The following is a 10,283-nucleotide window of genomic DNA, read 5'->3' on the forward strand; positions in this document are numbered from 1 at the left end:
TGAAATTTTGGCTTAAAATATCAGATATCAGTGTCTTTAGCCTGAAGTGATATTATTTCTGCACTCAAATTCTTTTTACCAGTGGAAGTAAAGAAAAGATTGCAAAAGTACTACATATACATATAAGAATTTGGAAGCACTTGAATAAATAATGGCATCAGCCTCTTTAAATAATTCAGTTTTAACCAAAATTCTGAACAAAGAAAGACAAAAAGAAACAACACCACACACAGTTCTTTGTAAAGGCTTGATTACTATTTCTTCTTACAAATATTTATCTGTACATCCATTTTCTTTTGCATATCCAATTCAGAGTCACAGTTGGGCTGGAGCCCATTCCAGCTCTCATAAGCAATGAGGTGGAGTACACCTAGGCTAAGGTGCCAGTAATTATCCATCCATCCATCCTGAAGCCTATCCCAGCTATCATAGGGCGAGAGGCAGGGTACATCATGGATTTAGAGTCACCAGTAAACCTCGTGTACATGGCTTTGGACTGTGGGAGGAAGCTGGAGTACCCAGAAAGACCCCACACAGACACAGAGAGATCCTGCAAACTCCAAAGAAAGGCCTGATGTGGCTGGTGGATTCAAACCTAAGATCTTCTTTCTCTGAAGCAGTGGAGCTAACCACAACACCACTGTGCTGCCCCACAAATATTTAAGCATTTAAAAAATGATATCAGCTTCTCTGCACTGCACTGCACTACAATTCACCCCGACTGGTTTTGTATGTGTCAGTTGCATACCAATATCCGCTGTTGATGAGAAAGCCCTTATCACCAAGCCTGTCACTTTTAACAAGCAGGTTTGCAAATAATGAGCTAACAGTGGATTAAGACAACTTCCAGATGAGAAGGCGATGACCACAGCAGCAACAGCATATTTACACATACAGCAGTGTTTTCAGGAATGCAGTTCAATTACTACATTTTGTAATAAGAAGAAAAAAGATGCAACTAGAGCTAGGATTGGTATTTTAAATAAGTTTGTTTTTCTCCTTTAGAAGCGCTGTGGCAGCAACAGCGCTACAGAGTTAGCCACCTCAGCAAAACCTGTAAGGGAGAATAAAGGAGGGAGAGAAGGAGGAGTGTAGTATTAGCAGAGAGCCTGAGGTGGTAAGTAGCACAATAGGGAAAACACAGCAAAACTAATACTCCCCAAGGAGGGAAAACCACATCACTCTAGATTTCAAAAACATAATTATTGACGGAACATGTTTTGTCTGCACAGGTGGCTTACAGCATCAGATTGCCTTTTCCAATATAAAGGGCAGAAAACATGAGCAGGAGTGATCAGGATGATCTTCGCTCAAGCCTGCTGTTATTTTTGCTTTGAAAGAGCTCCAGGGGACATATTGATGTTTTAGCAAGATGTAATCTATTATTCTTGTTACAGAAAAAAGGCTAACAAGAGATGTTGTTTGTGTGCCAAGCACTTTGGGCGAAATGCAAATGCAGCAGCTCAATCTTCCATCAGGGCTGCACACAGCTGATGAGGGATGATTTGTGTGTGCATGCGCTGCAGTACTGCTGGGTTTTACACACCAGCAGAGGGGAAATGCAGCCCTTGTACATCCATCCCTCCATGCAAGACAATACATGAAGAAAGTTGGCGCTCATGACTCTCATTTCTATCCATGAATGTTCGGGCTCCACTCTCTGCCTCTGGAGAGCTAAATTATTTATGTTACATAGGGAAAGAATTGCTTAGGGATACAACAACAATCAAAATGGCACTCAGCATGTGGCACAAACACACTCACACAAAATGCAAGGATGTTTATGATAAACACAATTTGAATATGGACACATGCTTTAGCGATAGTATTAAGTATTATCATGCTCATAATTGTAGCTATTTTGACTGGATGAGTGAGTGAATTCTCAGGAACACAGATTAATGTTTCATTAATGTTTGAGCTTTGAGGGGGACAAAAGGTGATGCAGTGTTGCTTTGCATTGAAGAGAGCTCGGTGATCAATAGTTTAACATAGCAGCTTGTGATGTAAACTGTTCTAATGGGATGGAAGTTTCATCACTCATGATGCATTTTGTCATGATCCTGGTGAGTGTCTGTGTTTTCCTGCATCCGTCTTGTGAGTAGAGTTCTGGTTTCTCACCTGTTCTGCTCACCTGCTATCCATCGACGGCAATCAGCGTTCGTCAGCTACCTCATGGCGGTAACCAAGCCTCATTGCTTCTTGTCTTCATGTTTATTCTTTGTATTTACCATGATTTTCCGGTGCCTTCAGTTACCTCAGTCTGAGGTGATTCTTGGCGAACACGAACAGACTTTACAATTTCTAACAATGTAAAACCATTAGTGATAAACAAGGGGATGTTCTGGCTACTGTATTGGAGCTCAGGTCTGATTTTGCTCCTGGTTCCAATTGGTCACCTCGTTTTTTTATTGCCAACTCCTCTCCCTACTCCCGAGGGATTCATTCTGAATTTTCCACTGCTGCTTTTCTGAAAATCATGCTGGTGTTTTTCAATGCAGTCTCCCTGTTTTTCAATGCAGTCTCCCTTCTAAGGGGAACTCAGTCGGTTCAGGGGTTTTCTATTGCAGTGTTCTCTAGTGTTCGGCGGCTCACTGTGCTTTCCTCAGTTCACAACAAATATCAGGACCTCTAGGAGATCTTTAGTAAGGACAAGGTGTTGTTTCTTAGATCTCACAGGCCTTATGACAGCGCCATTGAGCTCCTTCCTAGCGCCCCATTACCCTCTAGCAGAATTTACAACCTGTCTAGGCCCAGGAGGAAGGCAGTGGAAAACTATATTCTTAAGTCATTGGCAGCCGGCATCATCTGTCCATCCTCTTCCCTAGTAGGTGCAAGACATGGGCCAACTCCCACATCACGGAAACACCTTCACCTGTTTCTCGGTTTCGCAAACTTCCACTGACATTTTATTCGGAGTTACAGCCAGGTAGCTGCGCCACTCACCTCACCTCCACTAAGATTCTACTCATCTGGTCCCCAGAAGCCAAAGCAGCCTTCCTTAAATCAAAACAACAATTCACCTCTGCACCCGTTCTGGTCCACCCCGATACCACGAAACCATTCGTTGTAGGGGTAGATGCCTCAGACACCCGCTCCCAAGTATGTACCAGGACAAAAGGTATGGCTTGCTGGCATCCTTCTCAAATCACTCTTCTGCAAGCCTACTCCACGCTACATTGGACCATATGAGATCCAAGTCATCATCAGTCCTATGTCAGTTAAATTTAAACTCCCTGCCTACATGTGCATACATCCCAATTTCCATGTTTCTCAAGTCAAGCCAGTGCACTCCAGTTCTTTGTCCCCTTTGACACATTAAAAAGCACATTTTATTACAGTTAGAATTTCTAGTATCAGTGAGATCTTAAGAAAAATTCGTCCAACTTTACACTTTTTAATCTTATTGAAACCTTAGCAACATGACCTTATGGGTTTAGGTCTATTATCAAAACAGTCATATATCAGAAAGTCATTTTAATACAGGGTCAATGTTATATAAAAGATCTAGTTTAAAAGTAAAAATCATCATATTAAAAATAAAATCCAGCAAAGTGGGACATTAACCGTTACAGTCCATCACTCAACTTCCCAAATTTTAAAAAAAAAATTGAACTCCTCCTTTAAATCTGGTAACTTTTTATTCAGGAGAAAATGCAGGCACTGCAGCCTGAATATGCTAAAATGCCCCTCAGAGAATAACAGTTATTTGCATGTCAAAGTATGAATCTCAATGGTGAAGCTGTAGCAAAACCATTAGTAGAGAGCTGAGTGTTATCCTGGCTGCCAGTTTTTTCAACAGTGTTACTGTAACCAAAATGTAATAAATGCAATAAACAAAACCAGCCTAAGACCAGAATGATTAGATATTTAGTGGAAACGATGACTTAGATTCTATGTCCCAAATGTATCTGAAAAATATAGAGTAATACAAACAATTAGGTAGAATAGGACATTTTTAAAATACCTTATTAAGCCATGAGACTAACCCTGAAGTAGTTGTTTATTTAAAGACACATGTGGGACAAACCTAAAGCTGTGGACTACCTTTTATTGTGTCTGATATCTCATTTCATTAAGACCCAGAAGTGATTTATGAATGTTAACAGTATGCAATAGTGTACATAGCCCAATTTTTATGACCAGATATGTGTACAAGTTTCTTTATGTTTTTCAGTATTAGATATAGAGTTTCCCAATATAGGTGGTATTGTTCACCTTTTGAGTCTCTGTATGAGTGCTTGTGTGTCCATGTGTCATCACAGCAAAATGTGGTCTTAGAGACATCTAGCAGTTGTAGTGGGAAATATATCAAAGGTGGTTTTGAGCACTTTTGTGGGTGTTTGCCTGACAGCTGGACTATCTGTGGACAGATTTTGGAAAAACAAAATTGCAGTATCCGTGTAATCGGCTGCTGCTCCAGGGTAAAAGATCATTGTCAATTAAAGACACATATGAACGTGCACCTGAAGCTCCACCATGCCTAGTGCCTTACAGTATTATTCCTGTGGCTTTCTATTTCTGTGACGAGTCTACAGCAATCGTGCTTTGTTGAATAAAATTACAAATATATCAAAATGTGTCATTAACACATACTTCATCCACAGGCTGTGAGGCTCCTGAACTCTCTGCCCCCCTCTCACGGACAATAACCATATCCAACTTCTTAATAGCAATGAACTGGTCTGCATTGGTGCATCATATCTTTATTCTCTTCCCCCTCCTGCCCCCCCCCCCCTCTTTCTTAAATAGATAACTATCATATCTGATATCATATCTCACAGTACAATAATATTGAATGGGTTGCATTGTTGTATTTTGTCATGTTTCTCAGGTCTTTGTCTGAATTTCTACGAACATTATTGCTAAGGATTGTCTTACTGCATTGGAGTCACACTGGGTTAAATATGTACACTTGGGTTTTAAGGGGTATTTATTATTTTCTTCTTTTTTTTGGGTTGTATGGAAGCCCCAAACGCAATTTCATTGTTCTTGACAATGACAATAAATAAATAAATACTAAATAAATACTAAAATACTAAATTCTGAAGGCTCAGTGGGCAGCCATGGGCAGAGCTCCCGAAGAGTGCTTCACAGCAATACGGAAGCCTGCACTATTTAACAGAGGTCACCACACAAAATGATATTACACAACTCTGCTTGGCGCTCTCTCTCTCTCTTTCTCTGTTTCTCATCATCTGTGGTGCACTGTGATATATTTTCCCAGATGCAGCAAATTTTCCCACATCTTCCTCCTTTTATTCATTAACCTAGCGGTGAACTGAAACAGCACCTCATTATGAACATTTGAAAGGGACAGTGTAAGAGCCACTAATCAGATCAGACAGCAAATAAATACCAGAGCATGCACACATGCCAAGAAATGTTCAGTACACACTCATCCCTGCATGCGCGCACATGTGCACATATACACAACTTTTGGGGAATTTTGGCTGGATTTCTATTAGTGTAATGAAATTGTGGTAAGTAATGAAATAAATGCTTAAGTGCCAATTCAAGAGTAATTGATTTACTTGAGAGGGGAGGCTGAATAAAGAAAAAGCTTTTTCTTTTTCTTTTTGTCATTTTTATGCACGTGACATCATGATGGGAAAGGGGGAGGTGTGTGTGTGTGTGTGGGGGGGGGGGGGGTTAATACAGAGGAAGAGCAAATAAAGATAAAAGCAGACAAAGACAGAAACATCCAAACAGACAAGATGAAAGATGGGGGATTGGACAGGAGCCTCAGGTCTGAGGTCTTCTGGCAATTAAAGTGATTAATATCCTCCTGCCGAGGAAGTGATGGGAATGGGGGGTGTTTGGTTAATGGAGTCAGATTAAGAATAATTGTTGCTCAGACAGTCTGTCTGTAAAGGACTAAAAGAGGCTGAGAACACCCAGAAGAGACAGGGTTAGAAGCAAAGATTGTTCACATAAAGTCATGATACCTAGAAGCTCTGTGTGTATCCTGATGGAAGAGGAAAATTGACAAATATAAAATGACAGAACAATGATAAATATAAGGGGCAAACAGAAGCTTTTGTGGAATTTTATGTTTTTCCCCTCACCAATCCATTCTGGCATTTGTTCTTGAAGCCCCTTAATGAGCACCAGATCCAACACCTGAGTGCACCTTCTTGTCAAAGCATCAGGCTAACAAAATACACTCATCAGTAGTGTTATTTACAGCGATAACAGTCAACCTTTCCACTTCTTTTCCAGTTTTGTTTTTAATATATTTCCATCTATACATTGCAGAAAGGTGGTAAGCAGTGGAGAGGCCTTAAGGTTTCAGTAGAAATTAGTTTATGCACTGAATCAACTGCTTGACTGACACAGCATCTTAGTTTTATTTGTTGTATTCATAGCAGACTCAATCCCAGTGGATTAATGGATGTAATCTGAGTGTGCTCCAGGCTAGTTGGTGATGTCATCCTGACTCCTCTTCTTCTTGCTTGTCTCCTTAGGGAGGCCACAGAAAATCATCTGCCTCCATCTCATCCTATCCCCAGCATTCTCCTCTGTCACATCTACCTTCTGCATGTCTTCTTTCATTACATCCATGAATTTTCTCTGCATTCTGTCTTTTTTTTCTATTCCCTAGCAGCTCCATCTTCAACATCCTCTATCCAGTTAATCTACTATCCCTCCTCTACACATGTCCAAACACTCACAGCCTTACCTCTCTGACTGACCTCACCTGTCAGTCTGCTCATCACCACTGCAACCAGCAAGGGTCTCAGAGCTGATCCCTGATGTAATTCCACTCCCACTTTGAACCCATATGTTACTTGTACACACCCCACCACTGTCTTGCTGCCCTCATACATGTTCTGTATCACCCTCAGTTACTTCTCTGCCACTCCTCACTCCCTCATACAGAACCACGGTTCCTCTCTTGGCACCCTATTATATGTTTTCTCTAGATCCATAAAGACACAGTGCAACTGTGACCTTCTCTATACTTCTCCATCAACACTCTCAAAGCAGACATCAGATCTGTAATGCTCTTTCTCAGCATTAAGTCACACTTCTGCTAGCTGATCATCACCTTCCTTCCATCTTTTTGATAAAGGGTCCCAACAACTCTTTTATCAAAATACATCTGAGGATCTAATGCGGCTGAAAATATTCACTAACTCAACTTCTTCCTATAATGGAGTTCAACAGGCACCTTCCCAAATTAGGTTTTCTCAACTGTATCATATGATTGGATATTTAATATGAAAAGGGATATTACACTTTCACTGCACATCCTTCAATTCATGATTGTCTTGTTGTTTTTTATCCATTCCATTTATGACCCTTTATGCAGCATTACCACTTCATATTTATGTGACGTCATGCCAGTAGGGAATTTCTGCTCAGGCAGTGAGGGCAGACAAAGGGAACGGAGGAAGAAGGGGGAGGAAAGAGATGAGGAATGAGAACAATATGTGTTAGGTTGGACCTCGCTGGAGTGAGAGCTGAAGTGAAATGCTTCCCCGTGGGAGAGAGAAAGTGAAAAGAGGACTTGCTTGTCTTGTAAATAAAAAATTTGTAAAAAAAATGTGAAAGAATGGATGGGATGACTGAAAAAATAAAGGACACACATAGGTAAGAGAGACGATAGTGAGAGAGGGTTGTTCCTGGTTTGGAGCAAAGGAGATATAGGTTGTTGTAAGAGAGGGTTTTTACCACTGCAACCCTTGCTTATAGCTTCCTCTGACGTACTTGTCGTCCTGAAGGCCTGAATGATTTATTAAAGTGAGGAGTGGCAGAGAAGAGGGCAGCCAGGCGAGCTCTGATTAACTAGGGGAGCAAGGGAGGACAAGCACTCCTCTATTATTCATTACTCCACAGGAGCACAGAGTGGGAACACAGAAAGAATGGATGTGGTAGGGAAAGAATGAAAGAAAAAGGCGGAGTGGACATATTTGCATGGATCTGTCTGCTCACCTCAGTGTCTGATTGAGAAAGAATGCAGAAATACAGGCACATGTGCGTGCATGCATGCAAACAAGTCCACATGCCAACAGACACTAACATGATGTCCCTTGAAGGCAGTTGGCTGGCTGTCACACATAATTTTCACAGAATACGAGAAGACGTCAGTACAGTTCTGATAGCTGAAAAACAGATATGCATATTTGTTGCTGCACTGTAGTGCTAGAAAAGCAAATGTATACTCGTTTGTTGTTCTTAAATAATGAAGCAAAGCGTTCCCCAAGTTCACGCTGAAGATGCTTTCCTGCCCTAAGTCACCCAAAAGACTAACAAAGAAGGGCATCTGATTAATACCTCAAAGGTAAAAACATATCATATTGATGCCCTTTGGGTCAACTGGTTGCTCTGGTTGAAAACTGTGTGTTTGTGGGTATGTGTGTTCTTATAAATGATTTTATACTTTTTTCGCAAGTAAAAGTGATTTATTCTATATATTTTTTCTCTTTTGGACATTATCGGAACAGATTTTAGATTATATCTGTTGACTCAACATACTCTCAATCACTCAGGGTATGAATCACATTTTTCATGGCTAGTTGCTCTATAGATAATCGCTACATTTCTCCGCAAACAGAAAACTGCCTGCTGTGTCGTTTTACACCTTTTATGTCTCTTCATTTAATTTTTTCATCCAGTTCTAACATTTATTGTCCCTATTTTTAGTAGATTTCCTTCAGCTTTCTACTTCACTTTGTGACAGTAAAGCTCACTTTCTCTCTGTGTGATTACGTTCTTATATGTCTGCAGCAGTAAAGGGCCAGCCTGCTATGTCAAGTAGTGTTGCCAGACACCGATTGGGAAATATGCTCTCTGAGAAAGCCAGCTTGTCTGAAACCATTATATGTGTGTGTGCAGGTGTGCCACACTCCTCCGACAGCAGGCCACGGCACTAACAGTTCATTTTGGTCCATCGTGGTTATAATGGGGTTTAAATGAGGCAGCAAATGAGTTCTGCTTGAAGAGAATTACTGTTCTGCAAAGAAGTCTTCACAACGTCAGATGCAGTTCTTTTACCAGTGCAGGTCTTGCAAAGAGATATGGGTTTGACTGAAGACTTGTGATTATATGCAAAAGAAAAAAAGGGGGTTTTAGACTTTTCAGAAACAGAAATTACTGCAGAAAATGTTGTGCTTTGTAAACCAAAGCATTGGCTGCAGAGGAAGGCAGTGTTTAACCATTAGGTTCAAACTTTCAGATTATAATTACTACACTGAACTGTGCTGGGTTTAACAATGATGGGGACTATTAGTTTATGTGACAAGAACTCATTATTTATAAAATAGCAGTATCAATTTTAAATGTAAAGAACAAAACAAAACCGCGATTATAAAAACTGATGAAATGGCTCAACTTGCTCATCAGCTTGCTGCAATTTTATCTTTCTAGAAACCAAAAGAGTGAAACAGCTTACAACAACATCTTACCTCATTGAGTTGCTGACTTAAACAGCTTCTTGTTTTTTAATTTAAGACGAAATGATTTTTCACTGCATCATGTGTTCCTGCTCTATACCATGGCCTTCTAGCTGAGTTGAAGATCTATTTCAGTGAAACATTATGTATTCTGCCACAGGCCACTGGACATTTCAGTTCACTTAAATCACCTGAATTATTCACCAGACACACAGCATTAGTTCATCACAGCTGTGTGTGTGTGAGAGAGTTAACAGTGATGCTGTATATCCACTAACTGTATGTCATTATTATCATGTTTGTATAATCTGCATAACATGAAACATTTAAAGAAAACAGCAGTCAGCTTCAATCAGTGTTGGCAGTAATTGTCCTCAGGGATTGTGTTGAAGAATACAAGCGTTGGTGTTAATATCAGTGCAGATAGTCTGTAGATCAAAAGATGCAAATCAGAGTTAATTTAAAAAAAAAAAAACCTGTTCATCATGCGTGTAGCTTTTTCGGTAATTACACTTATTCATAAGAATACAGTTAACTGATTCATTAAATATCACAGCAGTCCTGTGGGTGCTCTGTGGTGTAAAAGCAAAAAGACTGAAAAAGATCAGGGAAATGAATGCAACTTCAAATAAGAAGAAATAAAAGAAATTAGCAGATGTTTTTCCATGTATAATGTACAGTGTGGGATAATGCTGCAGACCAGCCTTGAATGGTGCTTTGTCATATATTACTATATACAGTTTTTGCTTGCAAAACATGCAGCTGTTGAAATACTTAATAATACAATGCCATCTGTTGGTCAGTAAGGGACATTTCAAAATGGTATTTTCAAGTAACAAAACTCCAAATACAGCACATTTTAAAGAAAAGGCAAAAACAAAAACA

Source organism: Mchenga conophoros, linkage group LG14 (assembly GCF_057382185.1).
Source record: "Mchenga conophoros isolate Kocher_MC1m ecotype Shallow Benthic linkage group LG14, M_conophoros_male_GT1.1, whole genome shotgun sequence".
In the NCBI taxonomy this organism is placed as follows: Eukaryota; Metazoa; Chordata; class Actinopteri; order Cichliformes; family Cichlidae; genus Mchenga; species Mchenga conophoros.